A 21,796-nucleotide genomic window follows, 5' to 3' on the forward strand; every position below is an offset into this window, starting at 1 on the left:
ACAGAATGTCAACAGGAACTCAGGGGTTTGCTGGAGTGGGATTGGGTGGGACAATAGCAGAAACATGTTCAATTTCACATTTTTACTTTAAAGAACCCTATATCCTTTCACAGGAAACCTTAACTCTTGCATTTCCTAATTTTTGCATGTTGAATTTGCAACCTGAATAATATTCTTTTACCTAGTTTGGGTGTGTGGAAGAAGAGCAAGAACTGACAGGGATTTGAAGGGGATTTCAATGAATACAGTGTATACTGTATACAATGTATACTGTCCATACACAGTGTACTGTATACAGTGTATACTGTCCATATACAGTGCATACATATAATGTTATTTATATAATGCCATAGACAAGCATGGTGCTTTACAGATAAAGTACAGGTTCTGCTATGCAGTGTTCAGTCAGCCCTCGTTATTTTAATTCCTTATAAACCAGCTAGTAATCTGGTGGATAGTCCGTAGGAGCTGGCTCTTTTGAGGTGTCAGGTAAGGACTCTTGCTGGAGTACTGGGGGACCCCTCTCTGCTGGGTTTTCCGAACTCTTACTACCTTTGGGGAGAGAGGAAGTCCCCCAGGAACTGCTCCAAAGCACAGATCTAGCTCAGTGCCTTTATTAGCATGTACAAAGCCCCACTGTCATTGCGAAGAACAGTCAATAGGAGTATGGCATAAATCCCAGATGCCTAGAAGTAACTCTGCCTCCATCAGTTTCCAACTCCACTGCCCCGCCAGGCTTAGAATCATAGAAATGTAGAGCTGAGAGGACCTCGAGAAGTCATCTAGCCCTGCAGTGGGGCAGGACCAAGTATACCTACCATCCCTGTTCTTAAAACCTCCAAGCCTATTTCAGTGCTTAACTATCCTTACAGTTAGAAAGTTTTTCCTAACATCTAACCTAACTCTCCCTTGCTGCAGATTAAGCTCATTCCTTCTTTCCCTACTTCCGGTGGACATGGAGAACAACTGATCACCATCCTCTTTATAACCGCCCTTAGACTATCTGAAGACTTATCAGGTCCCCGCCTCAGTCTTCTTGAGATTAAACACACCCAGATTTTTAACCTTTCCTCAGATGTCAGGTTTTTTAAACCTTTTATCATTTTTGTTGCTCTCCTCTGGACTCTCTCCAATTGGTCCACATCTTTCTTAAAGTTTGGTACCCAGCAGAGGCAATACATGGGAGAAAGAGGAGATGGGGGTCACATGCCCCCCAGATTTCTGCCAAGGTTTGCCGGCCCTGCTCGGCCACATGGTGTGGTTGGGCCCCCTCCCTGCATGGCAGCTACCATGGGGAAAGGCAGGAGCAATAACTCAGAGCTGCAGGGAGGAGCCACTGCTTTCCGGGAGGGGAGACTGGGAGTAACAGGGGAAGTGCCGTGGGGGGAGGGAGGGGCATGACTTGAGCTGTTCTGGGGGTGGCTGAACCTTTAAATTGTTCCCCCTCACTATCATCAGGTATGGTCGTCTCTGGTGCCCAGACCTTACATAGGACTCCTGTTAATACACCTCACACTGATACTAGCCTTTTTTGCAACTGCATAACACTGTTGACTCATATTCAATTTGTGATCCACTATAACCCCAGATCCCTTTTAGCAGTACTACTGCTTAGCCAGTTAGTCCCCATTTTGTATTTGTGCATTTGAGGTTTTTTCTTCCCAAGCGTAGTACTTCGCACGTGTGCTTGTTGAATTTCATCTGGTTGATTTCTTACCAATTCTCCAATTTGTCAAGGTAATTTTTAATTCTAATCCTGTCTTCCAAAGTGCTTACAACCTCTCCCAGCTTGGTGTCATCCACAAATTTAATAAGCATACGCTCCACTCCATTATCCAAGTCATTAATGAAAATGTTAAACAATACCAGACGCAGGACAGACCCCTATGGGACACCACTAGCTATATCCTCCTAGTTTGACAATGAACCATTGATACCTACTTCTGGAATATGGTCTTTCAACCACATTTACTAGTTTGCTTCTGAAATGTCATATGGGACTGTGTCAAAAGCCTTACTAAAATCAAGATAGATCACATCTACTTCTCACCCCCTTCCCCATCTACTAGGCCAGTAACCTATCAAAGAACAAAATTAGCTTGGATTGGTATAATAATAATTGTTAAAAAAATCCATGCTGACTATTTCTTAGAACCCCATTATCCTCCAACTTACAAATAGATTGTTTAATCATTTGTTCCAGCATCAATATGCAGGGCAGGAAAGACAATCAACTGTGGTTTCAGGAGAACAAAGGGCTGGCAGGACGGAGAATGTGAGGAGCTGGGAATTTCAGGGCATGTGAAAGGAGAATAGAGGGAGAATGCAAATGGGGCAAACCAGTGGATGGAACAGGGAGGGGGCTGCTTCTACCACCCACCCTCACACCCAATCCACTACAATCCCTACTGCCCTTGGAATTCCCCCCAGCCCACAGCACAGCAGGAGTCTTGGGCAAAAAAAGTTCCAATAGTTTGACAGAGGAGCTCCCACTGTGGTGAACCATGAAAATTGGTTGGACTCGGTCACTGGCTCAGTAATAAAGGTCCGTGCTCCAAAAGTTACAAAGGGAAAGTAGACAAATACACCAAAATGACTACTCCAAATATTCACAAGGAATAGTGTGGGGCGGGGACAGTGTGGGGAAGGGGTGTGCAGAAGATAAGGACCGAGGTAACTTGATGTGATTAGTAAAGGAGGTGCTGCAAGGCTGGGTATGTAGAGTTAAGGTATTGATGGATGGTTGTGTTCAGTAGTTGTGGGTATTTGCTCATGGGTGGAGAAGTAAAGGTTATGTACTGTTGGGTGGCTTAACTTTTTATTTCCTGTCTTTTCTGGGTTTATGTCAGGTACATGATGCATAACAAACTTAACTGTTTCATCTCAATTTCTTTGCGGAGCAACCAAAAGAAAGGCTTGCTCAGTACTCCGTCAGAACAAAGAGTTAATTTGAAATTGAATATACAACAGGCTAGCGCACAGCTGGTTTGACAAATTCCTAGTTTCTGTAACCTTCTTTAAGTCCCGTAGCATAGAAATTTTGAGGCAGGACTAAAGCTTATCTTCCCTGTATGCAGTTATTACATTTTTAACTTTTTGTTTAATTAATGTTGTTACTGTTGAGTCTTAAGATTTAAAGTATTTAGCATTTTCTGTTGGAATGAACATTAACTCAGATCTATAGCTTCCATTAGCCTGAGGCCTGGACTATTAATATTGGTATCACTATTTTGGTTAAAGATACCATTTGTTTTTATTAACCAGAATAGTTATAGCACTACCACCTAGAGTGTGGATGCAATTATATCAATAGACAGGTGCTCATAGCTTATCCCTGTATGGCAAGAAGAATAAGGTACACGAGTACAAGCACTTTCATACCAATATAACTGTGTTCCCACTTGGGGTGTTGTACCACTAACTATACCATCTTTTGGTGCAACAAAGCCCTTAATTTGATATCCTATCCTTACATTACCTTTCTAGGTATAACTCAATTTCTACCAGACCTGGCGCTTTCCTTTCCAAGTCTGGCAGAAAGCTAGCACTAGCTTCCAACTCTCACAGTCAAGTTCTATTTAGCCAAGTACTAAAACCACGCACATAAGAAAAGTCATGTAATTTAGGATCTTTTTGCCAGGCAGTTCATCTGGTGTAGTTCAAAGCAACCAAAACAATGAGAATAGGATTCTCTACCTCACTTTTCAAGTATGCCTCAATGAGCCTCATAAAGCCAGCGTAGGCGGATTCCTCGATTTAATAAGAGGGCTCCTTGCCCACACGTTTGGGTTTGGTTCTTTAATCCTGGATTAAGGCACCTCCTCCCATTTGTTATAGTTATTAAATGCATAGGGCCTTGCCAGGCCCGTCCCCCAGCCCTAAACTCAGACACCCAGCCTGTTGTGCCCCTGCCGTAGTAGCACATAGCCTCTCCCACAGCCCATGCAGTCCCTTATCAAAAGGCAGCACCATCGTCTAGTCAGAGGAGAGATGAAAGGAGAGGTGGGATTTTGTTTTGCCAGCCCTCTAGCCATTCTGGGCTCACGTGTGAGGAAGGCGGTAAAGACCCAGTTTCTCCTGTTGGCCCAACCAGGGCCGGATTAAGCTTTTGTGGACTCGGGGCCCTAACATATTTGTGGGCCCCCTGGAGGCAATGGAGCATGGCACAGGGAGGTCAGTCCCCAGAGCGAGGGGCCAGCCAGAGTCAATGGAGCATGGCATGACAGGGGCAGCCCAGCTCCAGCCAGCCCAGTGCGAGGGCGCTACTTATAAACTGGCAGTTGCCAGATGCACAGTGGCCCGCCTGGCCCTGTGCTGCCAGCATGCCCCTTCCCCTCAGGGGTGGGCCCATGCCACGCCACACCCCAGCCCAACAACTCCCCATCTCCGTATGGCCAGAGCCCCCCCTGCAGACCCACTATGCCCAGTGCTCCCCCAACCTCCCCCAGAAATGCATAGCGCCCTGCACACCACCACCCCTGCCCAGCCCCACCCACAGAACCCCCACTCCCTAGTGCCCCAACACACACAGATTCTCCCCACCCCTTCACAGCCCAGCACCCCCACCCCAAGCCCCCCAGAGACCCACTCCCCTTCACCCTGCCTCCCGGCCCCACTCACTGGCTCTGCTGGGAGGCGACTCTGTCTGCCAGGCTGTGCCAGCAGCACAGCCAGGGCTGGTCCCAGGGCGGGGAATCGCTCCAGCCCCTCAGGAGTGGCGTGATCAGCCTGCCCCGGATCCCTCAGGACGCACTTGCCTGGAGGGGCCCAGCCAAGCCCCCCCCACTGTCATCCCCCTGTCCCCGGTTGAAACTGGCCAGGCTTCTGCACCAGTCCCAGGCGGCTCAACTCTGGGGAGACAGAGACTGCCCGGAGCCGGAGGTGCACTGGGGTCTGGCCATGGGGCAGAAAGGAGCAGGGGGCGGAGGGGCCAGGGGGCGGAGAGGAGCCCTTGGCTAGCCGGCGGGCAGGCAGGTGGTGGGGGAGGAGCAGGGTCTTGGGGCACAGTGCATCGGAGCAGGCCAGGGCCCCTTCTGAGCCCGGCTCCGTGGAGCCAACCACAGTCAGGAATCCTGGGCCAGCCCACATAGCACTGCCGCTGGTCTGTGGAGTGATTCCAATCTACCGTGCCCTCCCACGTCTCTGCTCTATGCTCCCCAACAAAACTGTCTCCCCATAACCGGTTCTTGACCCCAAACACTGGTTCTTTTCTACCTCATTTGTCTAGCTTCCTCCTTTCCTAGTTTCCGCACTGTGCTTGGTACTCACCTTCCCCCACTTTTCCCTACTCAGTCTGTTTCCTCTTGCCTATCCCTCTGCCTGATTTTCTTCCATTCCCGGTTCTTCCTCCCTTCCTTGGACTAATTATCTCGACCCAGTTCCTCTTCCCGCTTTCTGCCTGACTGTCCCCACCCGGTTTCACTCCCTCCTTTTCCGATTCCTCCTTTGCTCTGGCCAATGACTCAGCCTGGCCGCTAGTGTCACTGTCTAATACCTGATCTTAGCTGTGCACTAAGGTGGATCATTTCATGATTTAGCATGACTCAGCACCTAAGTTCCCTCTAAGCTGCGTGGCCAGACAGCCGCCCAGCAGGCTATCAAGTACTGTGCACTTCAGGTGTCCCTCCCCCCACTGCCACATTGCTCCTGCACTCTGCCTTGGAGCCCTTGGCCAGCTGCTCCCGGGAGCCTCCTGTTTGCTGTGCAGAGCGGGGAGGAGGGAGGGTAGGGCGCTGATGTCAGGGTATCCCCCTGCCCCTGTACCCCATCTCCACAGAGCAAGGGCGTGGAGGACACGACAGGGTTCAGGATGGAGGGAGCTTGCTGGCAGCTGTTGTTGTGTCTGAACAAGACTGCTGGGTGCAGATCTACTTAAAAGGGCAAAGCGTCTCTGTCACACACAGTGGCACACAGTGTCTCTGTTTCTCTCTCTCTCTCACACACACACACACACACACACACACACACTTTCACACTCACCTCCCAACACATACTTGTTTTATTGTTGTTGTTACTTGATGCTTCTTTCAAAGTGTGTTGTTTTCATTTTTTTGACTAGTCTCCGTGTAAGGGGACTGTTGGCCCCTTACTAACACTCTGTGGGGGTGTTTTGGTTGGCTAGCTCCCAGTACCAAAAGAAAGAGGAAGGGTCAATGGGGAATCAGGACCCTGAGACTGACAGTCCCCAAGAACAATGGGGAGAGGCCAATGCTCCAGGTCAGCCTGATTGACAGGGCGGGCAGGCTAATCAGGGAGTCAGGAGGCCAGGGGGGTCCCATCTGCTGTGTGAGCTGGAATTGCCTGGGTCAGACAGAGTGGAGCAGAGCTAAGGAGAGAGAAAGGGCCCAAGCTGAGCTGGGGAACAGAGCCGGGCCAGCCAGAGGGGCCAGAAAAGCAGCCCAGGAAGCAGGTCAGTGCTGCGAGCAGAGTTACAGAAGCAGCCCAGAGAGTAGACCTGTGCTGGGGGCAGGGCTGCAGCAACCAGAGCCGGGGTGGGGGCTGGGGGCAGAGAAGCAGCCCAGGGAGCTGGAGGCAGAGCCGCAGCAGCAGCGCTGAGGCAGAGTGGAGTTGGGCTGGAGCAGTCCGGAGCCAGGTGCGGTGAGCTGCTGGGGAGAGCGAACCTGGGCAGCGGGCCCAGCGCAGGGAGACGCCCCCGCCAAGATGCCTTGCAGGCCGGACTTGGAGGGAGATCATAACCCCGACGGGGCGGGGGCGAGGCTGGGAAGAAGGGTCCTGCCTCCTAGAACCTGAGTGCGTGTCGCCACCACCAGAGCAAGTGTCCGACCCGCAGCGTCTCTGCGGCACAGCCAGGGCCTGAGAAGGAGGCCTGGGACTTGTGAGGAACAGACTGAACTTCCCTTACATTCCAGAGACACTGGTTGTGATGTCCCCGTGCTACAGAGCGGGGTGATGTGTTTTCCTTTCACCTTTCCCATTTTTTCCTTATTTTTAAAAATTAGTTGCTGTTTAATAAAGTGTATTTGCTTTGCGCCGTATGTAATGATCAGTGGGTCAGGGAAGCATCCAGTGCAGAGAGAGCACCCCAGAGCGGGGGACACCCTAGCCCCTGCCCTAAGTGACCATGACAAGGTTGGGGGTCGAGCCTCCCAGGAATCCTGGGCCCAGCCTTGTTGGGGTTACGAGGACTCGGCCACACAGGAGAGTGGAAGGGGAGCCCTTGCGGTCAGGCAGGCCGCTGAATAAAGGAAGTGGGAGCGAGGACTCAGCTCCTTTCACTAGCTCATTTCACGGGGGTAGTGTATAAGCCAGGAAAGTTCCCCACAATAGTGGGACCATTCCCCCGCTTACATATGCATTTCATAATTTTTATTTCTCTCTTACACTTAAATTTAATTCTTTGAGGTGTGAGTTCTAAAATGCCTAACCTGTCCTGGCTGGAGTAATTATCCCTAGGGTAACTTTTAAAAAGTATTTATTATATCTTGGTTTTTTGTTTCTACGGGTGGCGCACATCCGCACATTATCTCAATATGGTGCACATAAAATTCATTCTGCAGATGGATGGAAAAAATTAGAGGGAACACTGCTTAGCACTCTCCTAATGATATCGTGTTTTAGGAACTATTCTATAGTTCTCATTTCTTATTGTGGGTTTATTGGCGTGCTAAGTATGGAATAATGGCAGTGACTGGTACAAGCCTTTATCATTAACATGCTTTTTTTTTAAAATAGATCTAGTTTTTCATTATTAATCTTTATTTTTATTTTATTTCTTTTTTTTCCCTCTTTATATTTTGAGATTTATAAAAGGCAATTCAGTTATGCAGATACATAAATTACCACATAGTTGTCCACCTTTTTGAATTTGCCAAAAGTATTTAAAAAAGTCTGTAGTTCTCATGATTAAAAAGTTAACCTTTAAAATAAGAATTGAACATAAAATGATGTCTGCTTGCATCTGCAGACAGTTTGAAAAAATAATTCTACTCCCATTAAAGCTCACTGGGGTTTTGATGCTGGAGACTAATGAAGATAGTCAATAATATAATTCAAAGGATTTCATTGCCCATCATTTTAGCAGAAACATTAGGATAAGGTGCTTATCACTCATTATTGGATGTGGCAGGGACAGGGTGCAGTGGGGCAATGACCTGATGTTACGGTTCACTGGGATGAAGAATGAAGAATTCAAAACCCTCTCCCAAATTTAGTCACCTCCTGTTCTTGCCCAACATAATCTCCAGTGCAGTTGCGCATTTTCAACACACAAACCTGCAGTACATTGATAGTTTAGTGGCAGCATAAAATACATTTAACGTGAAAATAAATTACAATGGACATTGTGCTGACTGGTAGAGTGGTTCTGTTTCATGAAAGATATTGAAATTTGGCTTCATTCTGAATTGGAACAAAACCTGAAAATTTTGAAATTCTCCATGAAGGAAAATTCTGGGGAGGAAAAAATCATTTTGGGTCAATTGAAACATTTTAATTTTGACTTCTATTTTGGATTATATTATAATCTATAATACTAATACTCTAAAATAAACAATTCAAAACAAAAAGTCGTTTCAAAACAACAAATCAAAAAGTTTAATTCCCAAAGTATCAACATTGTTGGAACTCCCCCATCCCCCCCGAGTTCTGAAACAAAATTCTGGTGAACTGACCCAATTTCACAAAGCATTTTGATTTCAACGGCACATTCTGACCGAATATATTTCTGTCAAAGTTTCTCTGACCAGCTCTACTGATTGGACTGGTGTGCGGCCGGGGGGGCAGGGAACAGTATCTCATAATTCTGTGTTCCTGCTTCCTAATTTAGGCCTACCATGATACACAGAACGTGCGGTCTTGCTTGCACCATTTACCAACGTGAGAGTGTGAAAGAGTCTACACTTAGAGGCTGAGAAGCTATAAGAAGGTATTACTTACCTGCTTTAACTCATATATTCTTCCCTGCTCCTGTTAGATGCTTTTCTTGCTCCGCTCCTTTTTGCTGGTCCCTTGGCAATATCAGTTTAGATTTCCTTAGACAGAGAAGAAAATGGAGAGAGGATGCTGTGTTGGGGGAAGGGCAAGTTTCACGTTGATAAGCGAGTGAGAGTTTAAGTGACTATGAGACAATAAGTAGGTCTCGGCCATGTCTACATGCAGATGCTACCACCAGTTCAACTGAACGGATGTACGCATTAGCAGACTCCCCAGTGTAGGCAGGGACAGATTAAAGAATTTTGGAGCTGTGGGCACAATGGAAATTGCCACAAAATCCACTAAAACCCTTTGGCAAGCCATACGCGCCCCCCCACCCCTTCCAGAGGCTACATACTCTTCCATGGGACAACACCAGCTCTCACGGCACATATGCAGCAGCAAAAGCCTGAGCAGGCTTTGCTTCTAAAGAACCAGATCCCAGGGCAGGCCACAAGCTCCACATAGAGGATGCAGGAGCAACACAGTGAGATCAGGAAGGTGCAGTGGGGGTGGGGGTGTAGAGGGGAATTTGTCCCTTCCAGTACATGAGGTGATGAGTCATACAAAGTGATCAGGCAGCCACAGGTGGCCCCAGGGCTGCCAGCTACTCATCCATTTTTTTTTCCCAGTGGTTGGAGTCCCTTCTGAGGTAGGGCCCCCAAACAAGTGCACATTGGTTAATCCAGGCCCGAGTGTAGGCAGTGCTCAAGTGGTTTGCAGTGTTTTTAACTAACCTGAAAAGTATTTAAGCCTCAAGCCATCAGAGCCACAAATATAAGGGCTCTCACCTCCCTCCTGTTCATGCTCTCTGTATGTGTGTATATATATATCTCCTCAATATATGTTTCACTCTATAAGCATCCGAAGAAGTGGGTTGTAGCCCACGAAAGCTTATGCTCTAATAAATTTGTTAGTCTCTAAGGTGCCACAAGTACTCCTGTTCTTTTTGAGGATACAGACTAACACGGCTGCTACCCTGAAAGCTACCCTGAACTGGGAGTAGCAGCAGTTGGAAATTTTTTGTAGAATTCCCTCATGCAGACAAGGATCAAGCTGGTCTAACACATACCTTGATGTGTCTGGAGTAAACTACAACTTAGATTACTTCTAAACTTACTTGTGTCTGAATTTGGCCCTGTGTCGACTTTCTCTCTGCAAAGTACCTATGGAACTGTAGAATAATAAATAATCATGATTATAATAAGACAAAAAGTTGCAGAGTTCAGAAGTTGTATACAATATTGCAAGGGGCTCATTTCCGGCTAACCTACTGTATATCTTTGTAATCACAACTGAAAGCCACCATAAATGCAAGCACATTCATCTCTCTTAATTGATCTCCATGCATTTTATTTCTTTGCTTTGGAAGTAGGCCAAAACTCCTACACATTGGCATAGCATTAATCCAATGTAAGACTTAGCTCTCATTGAAAAAGCCTTTAATTTGTCTGAGACACCAATGCTAGACTCTGTGGTCCTCGTCTCAAATGTCCATGTATACAGAGGGTCTCTCCAGGTTAGAATAATCAGTTCTTTCTAGGGAGTTCCTCTCTATTTCTCTCTGTTGGTGGTAGTTGATGGGTCTATTTATTTTTATTGATAAGTCTCCATGCACCTTGTATGTTTGGTATAATTATCCCAAACTGTCCCGAGGATTGATGGGGCTGTGTAAAGTATTATAGCTTAGACCCTAGCCAATTCCTCCTCCATCTCTGACTAGGTCTCTCCAGCTCTGTGTATCCACAACACACTTGACTGCCTCCTGTCTTCCTGCAACTGGCCTTCAGCGTGTGGCCACATGCCTGGTCACCTACTGATGACAAAGACCTCTTTCTACCAGTAAGGCCTGGTCTACACTAACCCCCCAATTCGAACTAAGGTACGCAACTTCAGCTACATGAAAACGTAGCTGAAATTCGAAGTACCTTAGTTCGAATTTACCTCGGTCCAGACGCGGCAGGCAGGCTCCCCAGTTGACTTCGCGGTACTCCTCTCGCCGAGCTGGAGTACCGCAGTCGACGGCGAGCACTTCCGGGTTCAACTTATCTCATCCAGACAAGACGCGATAAGTCGAACCCAGAAGTTGGATTTGCTTGCCGCCGAACTACCAGGTAGTGTAGACCTACCCTAAGCCAGAGGGCTGAGCTAAAGGGGAGCAGAAGGCAGTTTGGGGATGGGGATGAAATCACTGGCCCTGGAATTAGACAGGACTCTGGATGAGGAATCAAGGATGGCACTCTGGCTGGTGAGTTGGGTGTTTGTGTGGAGGCAAAAAGAACAGGAATGCTTGTGGCACCTTAGAGGTTAACAAATTTATTTGAGCATAAGCTTTCGTGGGCTACAGCCCACTTCTTCGGATGCAATGAATGGCCCAACGCTGACATTTCATATCAATAGTCTCTTCAATATGTTTATTCACCATACCTTGATTCCTTTATTTATTTTATTACATTAAATAACTTCCCAGGATGCTCTCAATCAAAAGGAGTGTGTGTCAAGGGATGGGAAAATTCCCACTGAGGAAGAGGGATGGAAAACATTTGTTTCTTTCTTGTTTTATTTACATGTACAAAATTACAGCAAGGGGGTACATGGAAAATCCAAGATGAAGACAGGCAATGGGTATATGTCTTTTTAACTCTTGTTTTCTTTACTAAATCTCATATTGACTTTTTATGCCAGCCTTCTACTGCCCAGGAGCAATGGCAGAACTCAGTGTTTTTCAATGTGTCAATATTTAGTCTGTATCTGATTTTTCCTCCTCTTGTGACAATGTGTTGAATGTCACTTTAAAATTCAAAATGAAGAAGGCAGTAAAACCATACAATTGACGATGGTTGACGTCGTTTCTTTATCCAAAAGGGAAAACATGTATGTACAAGTAAAGGAACTTCTTAGTTGTGGTAAGCAGTGGTCTTACATATTTGGTAAATGTTGGTAAATGTCCATCTTGCAGTATGCACACAAACCAACCAAAAATATTTCTATCTATGATAATTGAAATTTACAGATAGGCAATGTAAGCAAAATGTTGCTTGAGAACTTATTAGAGTTTGATTTAAGGATCTTTACTTTGCATATTTTTACATGTGACGTTGACCATTTGTGTTTTAATGGTTAGAAAGCTTTAACTTTTTGAATCTTAACGTCTACTGTCATTTCATAATTATAGTCTGAGCCTCCCCATAATTTCCCATAACTCTTTTAACATTTGAATTGATAAAAATAAAAAACAGATGAAACCACAGAATTTTGCTCAACTGTGAAAAGTTAAATCAATACAAATTTTAAAAATGCTTAAAAATAAGCATCAATATTATCCATCTAAATTCTAAAAAATAAAAATGAATTCTGCCAAGCACACCAATATTCTTTGATAAAGTCAGTCTGACTCGGATTATAATGAGATGGTTGGTTTGGTTGGGTCAGGTCATTTTTTGATGTCGTGAGTAAAACAAACAAATAAAAAGCAGGCTCTCACCTCTATTTTAGTGGAAAATTTCCAATGTTTTTAGACCAGGGGCACCTGCATAACATTTAATTTTGTGGACTCCGTTGATAAACTGTTGGGAATTCTTACATCCTGTACTTCCATTCCACCCTTGAATCTTCCAAGTGGGTTATAATTAATAGTAAGAGAATGGAGGAAGACAAAATGAGTGTATCTATGCCTTCTGTATCATTACAGTATGACACCTCTGACCTATCGTCTTAATCGTTAAGATGGAAAGTACAGCCTGAATCATCCAAATCGGTCATACTCCCCATTTTTCCTAAAAGGTCATATTTCTCTTCCCCATCTTTTATTTTGTTACATGTTCTTGATTACCTGAAACCTCACTTGTCCAGTTTATCTCGCCTCCATAGCATTTGAGAGATGGAGACTTCAGCAGCCCTGATCAGTGATACTTTTCCCATCAATGAATATGCAATTTATGTGAGAAGTAAATGGGACCAATTCTAGCACATTGCAGTCCTACTGCGATTTAGGCTATTTGGTTGCCTACCACTTCTCTTATAATCATTCATTCAGTTTCTTGCACCCCACTAGAGGCGGCAAGGTGCAAAAGAAGCAGACAAAGGAGTAAGGGAAAGAGTGGAGGGCTTAGATGGCAAATTTAAATGCAGGCCAGCAGACAGCTCCAGAAAGTCCTTGCTGGCAATTCAAGCATCAGGAGCACTGCCAGAAGATAAAGTGCAGTGCAGCTAACTCACTCCACCCTATTATTATTGAAGACCTATTGACTGTACTCATAGGCTTTAAGGACAGAAGAGCCCATCATGATTATCTAGTCTCACCTCCTGCATATTGCAGGTCAGAGAACCTCGCCCACCCATTACTATATAGCCCATAACCTCTGGCTGTGTTACTAACATCCCCAAATCTTGATTGAAAGACTTGAAGTTACAGAGAATCCACCTCCCATTCTACTGTAGTTCAAACCAGCAAGTGATGCGTGCCCCACACTGCACAAGGCAAAAAACCCCTAGAGTCTCCACCAGTTTGACCTGAGAGAAAATTCCTTCTGACCCCAAATATGGGGATCAGTTAGACCCTGAGCGTATGGGCAATACTCACCAGTCAGACACCTGGGAAAGAACTCTATGTAGTAACTCAGAGCCCTCCCCATCTAGTGTCCCCATCTCCAGCCATTGGAGGTATTTGCTAACAGCAGTCGCAGATGGGCCTTTAGTGGGAGCATGATTAGGCCTTTGCTCTCTATGTGGTCTGGTTAAGTGAGGAACATGCAGATAACATTGTCTTCCTGTTGGGGCTACTCCCAGCCCAGAGCACTGCTGCCTCTGTCAGTTTCACAATGCACGAGAACCAGCCCGGGAAAGAAAGTAGTCACCATTTATTTACTATGGCTTTGTCTACACTACCACTTTTGTCGGTAAAACTTTTGTCAGTCAGGGGTGTGGAAAAAACACCCCCCCCGCTGGACGGAATTTTCACCAGCAAAAGTGGTCGTGTGGACAGCGCTATGTCAGTAGGAGACATAGCTAACCTCGCCCGTTGGGGGTTGTATAATTATGCAGGCAGGAGAACCCTCTCCTGCCGGCAAAGAGCAGCTACACAGGAGACCTTACAGCAGCACAGCTGCCGTTGCAAGGTCCATACTGTAGACATAGCCTATATCTTATGAGTGAGAGTCATCTGGTTTGGGCCTGCTTCCAGGATCATCTGACCATTCCGTACAAGAAAGGAAAGCCACGATTTTTAAAGGGCAGTAAAGGCATCATTTTTAAAGGAGATAATTTTCCTGAGAGTTTTAGTGCTAGGTGGAGCAGCTCCTTTGGTCATATAATACAGTCTTTATTTTGTTCTTCATAACATGTATCAACCGAACCATGCTCTAATAGTCATGTGCCTCGCCACACAGACTCTCAGACTTTTTCAGCAGTAGTTGACAGGTAGCGGCTGTGCATGTTGCATGCGAGCAAGAGACTGCAATGCTCCAGTGCCTCCATGGGCACCCTAGGATATCCCCCCCTCCCCTCAGTAACTGTTGGAAAACAACCAAAACTTCCCACTTTCAGTACCTTAAAATCATCTCTTTGGCTAGCTACCCACATTTCAGTGTCTTAAAATATCAGTCTGTGGCCAGATAACTACATTTTTACTATTTCCAAAACTCTTAGGTGCTCACACTTTGTATTAGATCATTTAAACCAAAGAGGATGTTGCCTAGAAAATATTGTCCAAAATTGTTCAGTATCTATAAATCTACAATATGCGGGCACCAATTTATGCAACAGCATCTTCAGCAAATTCAAACGGTCACTTACCTTAAGGTAGCACCTAAAGTCTACAACTGACAGCAAGGTTCTATTACGATAGTTGCTGTATGTACATGCAGTGGGAGACAGCCCTTAAGAATTTACAATCTAAAATAGACGAGACAGTGTGTGTTAAACAGAAGTATGGAGGGGTGACGTGACTTGCGCACAGTCACACAGCACATCAGTGGCAGAACCAGCAATAGAATACAGGTCTTCTGACTCTTGGGCCAGTGTATACATTTTGTGGGGGGTCTACCAACTAGATCTCTCCAGTGTATACATTTTGTGTGGGGTCTACAACACTGTTACCACTCTATTGATTTCCATAGTTACCATGTTAAAGTGAGTAAATTGAGACGATATCAACATATTAGTAATTTGAGGTGTCATGTTCAATGAAAGACCAACTATTTACTACAGTACTTTAGGACATGATCCGGAAAACCCTTAAGGGACCTTACCCCAGTTGAGAATTGTTTAAGGGAGCACTGGGCTGTGTTCTGTTCATGGCGTACACACAGAGAGTCAGAACAAATACTCTTCCTGAAAGGCTGCAGTATAACATTATTTTATTTCACAGAATCCAGAAATCTAACACACAACATCCAAATAGAGAGAGGGAGATCTGCTACCGAAGGCAAAGAGGTCCAACTCAACTTACCTTGTTCCAGACAACTCTTTTGCTGACTGAAATATGAGCACCCAGATCACAGGCTTCCTTCAGTGTCCCTTAGCCTGCAAGCAGGACCAGGAAACCCCTGAGAATTTAAAGTGATAGCTTGTAATTGTAACAGTTTTCAATACACTACAGTGGCCCCTTCCCTACTCCTGCTATGCTTCCTTCTGCTAGGAGAATTCTCAACTAGCCAGCTGTGCACATTCATACCACTCAGGCAATGCAAAGGGGACTGAACTGGGGTTGAAAATTTGGCCCAAAGAACCTATTTTCCCATAAAATAGTAATGAAGAATCAGTTTCAAAGTTAGTGTAAGGGAAGCTTGGAAAAATGTTTAAGAACATTTTTAGATTAATGTAAAGTTCCAAACCAATTCAAATTTCCCCAAAACTCTTCCTCCCCAAAAGGCTGCATTGCAGAACTTTCCTTGCACAGCTACGTAACTGATTTTTCCATTCTTCTAATGGCGAGGCATTTTCTTTCACACTTACTATATCAACATCTAACCAGGGCTCTACTGGAAAGTATAACTAAAATGGGAGTACCTGCATAGGAAAAACAGCCTCATTCACTAAATCCTGTAAAGTGGCCTTTTATGAGGTTACTAATAAAAGTTAAGCATTCACTTTTTCTACTTAATGCTTGTCTAATGAAAGACCACATTCCTGTCAGTCTTAAGTTGTACTCTTAAGAATCTTTGGGGGCTGATCTACTGCGGCACCTGGGGCAATGCGCCAAAAAAATAGAATAAAGTCATAGTAAAATACATGTACCTTCATGCCCATTCTGCATGCCAGCGGCAGCTCTGAATTAAACAGAATAGCTCTTTCAGATGAAAGATCCCCATGGGGCAATTATGCATAGCAGCAGGCCTTTTTTTGAAAAGCCAGGGAAGAACACTGAATAATACAAACTCTTCAGTAATATGGAATGTTGTCAACTCTCCAATTTTAGTGCAAATATTGTGATATTTGGTGCTTTTCTTAAAGCCCAAGCTTCTGGATTCATGTCATTCTGAGAATCTCATTTTTCATTAAAAAAAAAAAAAAAAGTTTCTAGCCCTCATGGTTGAGGACAAAAGCTTGAAAATCAAACCCACGTGCCCTGAAGTCTCAAAAACTGGAAGGCAAATAAAAAGCACTCCATTTTTAATTTTTTGTAAGTCATGATTTTTATGCCAATCATGATTTTTGAATGTTTGGGGCTGGCAGTGCTGAATAAAGACAAATTAGAATTCTCCACCTACAGTGTTAACCTAGAGCTGCCATTGGTTTCATATTTCTTTTCATAAAACAGGGGTTTTCAGTCTCGTGTCTTGGTCCTAAATAATGCCTATGAGAACTTTCACGATTTCATACTGCCCTCTCTGTGCACCAAAACTTCAAATTTGTGTTTTGCTTACTTCTTATGAAATTCATCCTGATTTCCAGAAATTGCTAAACCATTCCTTACACCTTAAGTTATTCGTGAAAAGTGATATTTTATGTTAATTTCAATGTAATTGATTTTCCTTGAGAGCACATTAGATTGTGCCAAAACTAGGTAGATTTATTAAAAATTCTATGGGGAGGATGCCCTCTTACAAAGAGATTTATTCTCTTCTAAGCAATTCGGTCAATAACTTCTGATCGTCCAATAAGTTATCACCCAGGCCACCTGGCAACTATCAGAAGAAGCCTTGTGTAAATCCCAAGGCTGCTCCTTCACATCAGCACCAGGAAGGCTGAAGGGAAAGTGTAACATTTTGGCAAAGTCATCTACGTCCATATTTTTTTTTTTTTTAAATGAATCATCTTTATTCCATCATATTGTGCACTAGTCTTTAATGAAGAGCCACAATCTTATTGATGTTGACTATGTCATTTCTTCCGCCTGTCTTGTTACCTCCCCGTCCTGTTGCCTCATGCATGAAATTGCCTTGTAAGCTCCTTCAGGTAAGGAACAGGTCTTCTCATCCGTACTGTGAGGCACCTAGCACACTTGAGTGTTGTAAAATAATAAATACTAATAATTACCCAGTGTTTGCAAGGAGCCATGAATTTTGTAAAAGAAAGAAAAAAAAAAGATAAGGAGTCTCTGAGCTCAAGAAATTTGTTTACTCTTCACTTCTGAACTATGTAATTTTATATGTACAATAGTTTAAATATCAATAAAATGTTAGTTTAAAATGCTGGACAGTTTCCTCATTCTTGTCTCTGCTTGCAAGGTGAACTTTTAGTAAACATTGCTGCAAGCTGGTCTTCACCTCCATGCCTACTTTAATGGAATTATGAATCACATGTCCTCTCAAACATTATCACAACAATGGATAACAGAACGTTAATGTGTACTGGAAAAAGACTAACTAAAAACTGTTAAGAAAAGGAACAATCTAATAGAAATACAGGAAAGAAGCGAAGTCAAGTGTGTTTGCTGAAGAATTAAATTGTGTGCAAAGCTAATAAAACTAACTCAAACTAACTGTTCAAGTTAAAATCTTGTTCTCTTAAAATGAAGTCACAGGTTTTACAGCTACTAAACTTCCATGCACTCTGGCTGGCCTCACAGCATAACGGATCATATGTGCTTTTCCCACAAGAGACAGAATGTTCTGATCTGAATGATTGGCTCCTTTAGAACAGGAGGAGGAGTGGTGGTGGTGGTGGCAGAAAAGGGAAATGCAGCATTTCTTCAACCCAAGGGGAAACATTTAAATGAATTCAACATGCACAATCCCCTGCACAGCATTAACATTCCAAAATAGGAAAGTAGACAAAACTTGGCAGAGACATGCATATGATAAATAAATAATCTAATTCCAACAAATGTTAAAGAAACTTACCTATGCAACATGTAGCTCTCAGCTACAGAAGCCCGGCAGTTTCTATAGGTGTTACAATCCTGACAGACCACAGCTTTAAATAACTCCTGCCTCCAAATTTCCCAACAGAAGTATTGTTTGTAGGAAACACATGACAATAATAGCTTTAGCTAATGACAGTAAATTCAGAATAAGGCTCAAGACCTCATTTGTCTCTCACCAGTTTTGCACCAGTGTAACTTCACTGACTTAAATGGAGTTACCTTTGATTTAGACCAATGTAAGATGAGAATTGGGAACTGTTTTTTGTTATACAATGTGTTGATTTTTTTCAAGCTAAACTTCTAGTATCAGAAATATAACGTTTGTCTAAAATCATTACCTTACTCATAACCTGGGGCATGTTACTGAAAACATGGAAGGTTTCATGACTCTAGGTTGCTTAAAACGGTCCTCATTCTGCCTAAACTTGATTAGGATCTGTTCTACCTATAAAATCCCATTCACTTGAATGCTTGTACAGGTGTCTATAAAAAGGTGGTAGAGAAGAAGACAGTTTGGCAAACTGGAGTCTGATTCTGACTCAGCCCCTTAGTCTGGAAGTTTTCCTTGCAATAGGTGAGTGGGTCACAGTAGTCAAGGAAGGTAGAGAAGGTCAATAACTGTTACAATAGAGAAGAGGGAAGAGAGGGCAGGAGTAGGGGACTTAGAGCAAATCTATACTACGGCTGAGTAGTATAGATGTTGACAGATTAGAATTTATGAAGCGCTGGATAACGGGCCAAGGAAGAGAGGGCGGGTGAACAATGCTAAAAGAGACACAGTGGTAGTCAGATAAGGAATTCAGCAATGGAAAGTGAGCGGGAGAGCTGATCCAGGGTCGCAAGGTAAGCTAAGAGAGGAAGTGAAGGAGAAAGGAGGCTAGTGAGTCAGGTAGGAACTTTTATCTGTACAAAGTTCTAAATTATACAGTTTCATTTTTTATAAGGCCCTAATATCACAGAAAATCTTCATTTTTGCTCCCTTGGACAGTCTGTGTATATCAGCAGGAATCTATTATGTGAAAGGATCAGGGCACAAACAAAAAATGTCCTCATTCTTATTTGTAGGACAGTGATTCTGAAGCCTATTGCATATACAGGTCTATAAAAGACACTGAAGCATACAACATTTAAGTTTTTTTGTTTTCCTCTGTGATTGGATGATTTGTGTGTTTTTCAACATGGTCAGTGATATGTCAACAAACTTAAGACTGGAGGTGTGCAACACCTCCCAAGGCCCCACTATAGCAACGCCTCTGGCTCTGAAACCGAAGTTTGGCACTAAGATTGCTCTCAACTTGAATAGAGAATTTTAGGCATGAAACCTCTGCATTTTGGAAACCTATTTGCCTCAGAGAACTTTGGGACTCCATGATTCTCTGAAAAAAGAGGCAACAGTGTGTCCAAAGCTGCCAAATGCCTCAGTACCACAGGGTAACCAGAATTATATATAATGGTTTGGAGTCTAAAGTCCCCGAGTATGACTACAGCTCAAGCACGCTACCTATAGCTACCCTAATGAGCGTGGGAACAAGGGAAATGAAGCCCTATTCATGTGGAGAAGACCAAGGGCTTCAAATTTTGTTAGGAGGTGATTTCTTGGTGAAAAATCACTTATTTTTTTTATTCAGAGCCACAGTGGAGACTTCTAGTAAAGGAAATTTTGGGAGAACCAAAGATGTTGCTGAGATGATCAGGAGACTACAATATGTGGGGAGTTCCTTTGTAGCTTAGTCACAGGAATTGATCACTGGGGATATGTTGGTCACACAAAATGCTTCCTCAGTGGTCTAAAAGGTATAGAACAGTAGAATTGTGCGTTTCTTCCAGACCCACATAAAGGTTCACAGTAGGCCTGTCAAGCATTAAAACAATTAATAGTGATTAATCGTGCAATTTAAAAAAATTAATCACGATTAATCACACTGTTAATAATAGAAAACCATTTATTTAAATATTTTGGATGTTTTCTACATTTTCAAATATTTTGATTTCAATTACAACACAGAATACAAAGTGTACAGTGCTCACTTTATATTTATTTTTATTACAAATATTTGCATTGTAAAAACAAAATAAGTAATATTTTTCAATTCACCTAATACCAGTGCAATCTCTATCATGAAAGTTGAATTTACCAATGTAGAATTATGTACAAAAAATAACTGCATTCAGAAATAAAACAATGTAAAACTTTAGAGCTTAGAAAGTCCCCTCAGTCCTACTTCTTGTACAGCCAATTGCTCAGACAAACAAGTTTGTTTACATTTGCAGGAGATAACGCTGCCCACTTCTTGTTTACAATGTCATCTGAAAGTGAGAACGAGGGCATCACAAGATATTTACGTGCCAGATAAAGATTCATCTGTCCCTTCATGCTTCAACCATCATTCCAGAGGACATGCTTCCATGCTGATGACGGGTTCTGCTAGATAATGATCCAAAACAGTGCAGACAGACGCATGTTCGTTTTCATCATCTGAGTCAGATGCCACCAGCAGAGGGTTGATTTTCCTTTTTGGTAGTTCAGATTTTGTAGTTTCCGCATCACAGTGTTGTACTTTTAAGACTTCTAAAAGAATGCTCCATACTTTGTCCCTCGTATTTTGGAAGGCATTTCAGATTCTTAAACTTTGGGTCGAGTGCTGTAGCTATTTTTAGAAATTTCACGTTGGTACCTTCTTTGCATTTTGTCAAATCTGCAGTGAAAGTGTTCTTAAAATGCAACAGAGGGTCCTGTGGCACCTTAGAGACTAACAGAAGTATTGGGAGCATAAGCTTTCGTGGGTAAGAACCTCACTTCTTCAGATGCAAGAAGTGAGTCTTGCATCTGAAGAAGTGAGGTTCTTACCCACGAAAGCTTATGCTCCCAATACTTCTGTTAGTCTCTAAGGTGCCACAGGACCCTCTGTTGATTTATACAGATCCAGACTAACACGGCTACCCCTCTGATACTTGTTCTTAAAATGAACAACATGTGCTGAGTCATCATCTGAGACTGCTATAACATGAAATATATGGCAGAATGCGGATAAAACAACAGGAAACATGCAGTTCTCCCCCAAAGAGTTCTGTCATAAATTTAATAAATGCATTAGTTTTTGAACGAGCGAAGTCAACATGGAAGCATGTCCTCTGGAATGGTGGCCAAAGCACGAAGAGGCATATAAGTGTTTAGCATATCTGTCATGTAAATACCTTGCAATGCCAGCTACAAAAGTGGCATGTGAATACCTGTTGTCACTTTCAGGTGACATTGTAAATAAGAAGCTGACAGCATTATCTCCTATAAATGCAAACAAATTTGTTTCTCTTAGTGATTGGCTGAACAAGGATTAGGACTGAGTGGACATGTAGGCTCTAAAGTTTAACAGTGTTTTGTTTTTTAATGCAGTTATGTAACAAAAAAAAATCTACGTTTATATGTTGCACTTTCACGATAAAGGGTTTATACTACAGTATTTATATGAGGTGAATTGAAAAATACTATTTCTTTTATCATTTTTACAGTGCAAATATTTGTAATAAAAAATAATATAAAGTGAGCACTACATTTTATAT

General features: G+C 43.4%; 1 protein-coding gene across 3 annotated transcripts in view; it reads right to left on the reverse strand.

The window, feature by feature from the left end:
• Positions 1-21,796, reverse strand: part of LOC101944256 (uncharacterized) — a 112,171-nt gene that overhangs the window by 85,976 nt on the left and 4,399 nt on the right. The window contains exons 2-5 of one of the 3 annotated variants that reach the window (XM_042857174.2): positions 15,380-15,476; positions 14,725-14,823; positions 10,052-10,105; positions 8,896-8,990 (exon numbers count right to left, since the gene is read on the reverse strand). The gene's annotated coding sequence lies outside the window, so the exon portion shown is untranslated. Of the gene's footprint in view, positions 1-8,895; positions 8,991-10,051; positions 10,106-14,724; positions 14,824-15,379; positions 16,420-21,796 lie in introns of those variants that run through there. The other 2 variants (XM_042857177.2, XM_008172361.4) reach the window with 2 other exon arrangements.

The sequence above is a fragment of the Chrysemys picta genome, chromosome 3 (assembly GCF_011386835.1).
Source record: "Chrysemys picta bellii isolate R12L10 chromosome 3, ASM1138683v2, whole genome shotgun sequence".
NCBI classification, from domain to species: Eukaryota; Metazoa; Chordata; order Testudines; family Emydidae; genus Chrysemys; species Chrysemys picta.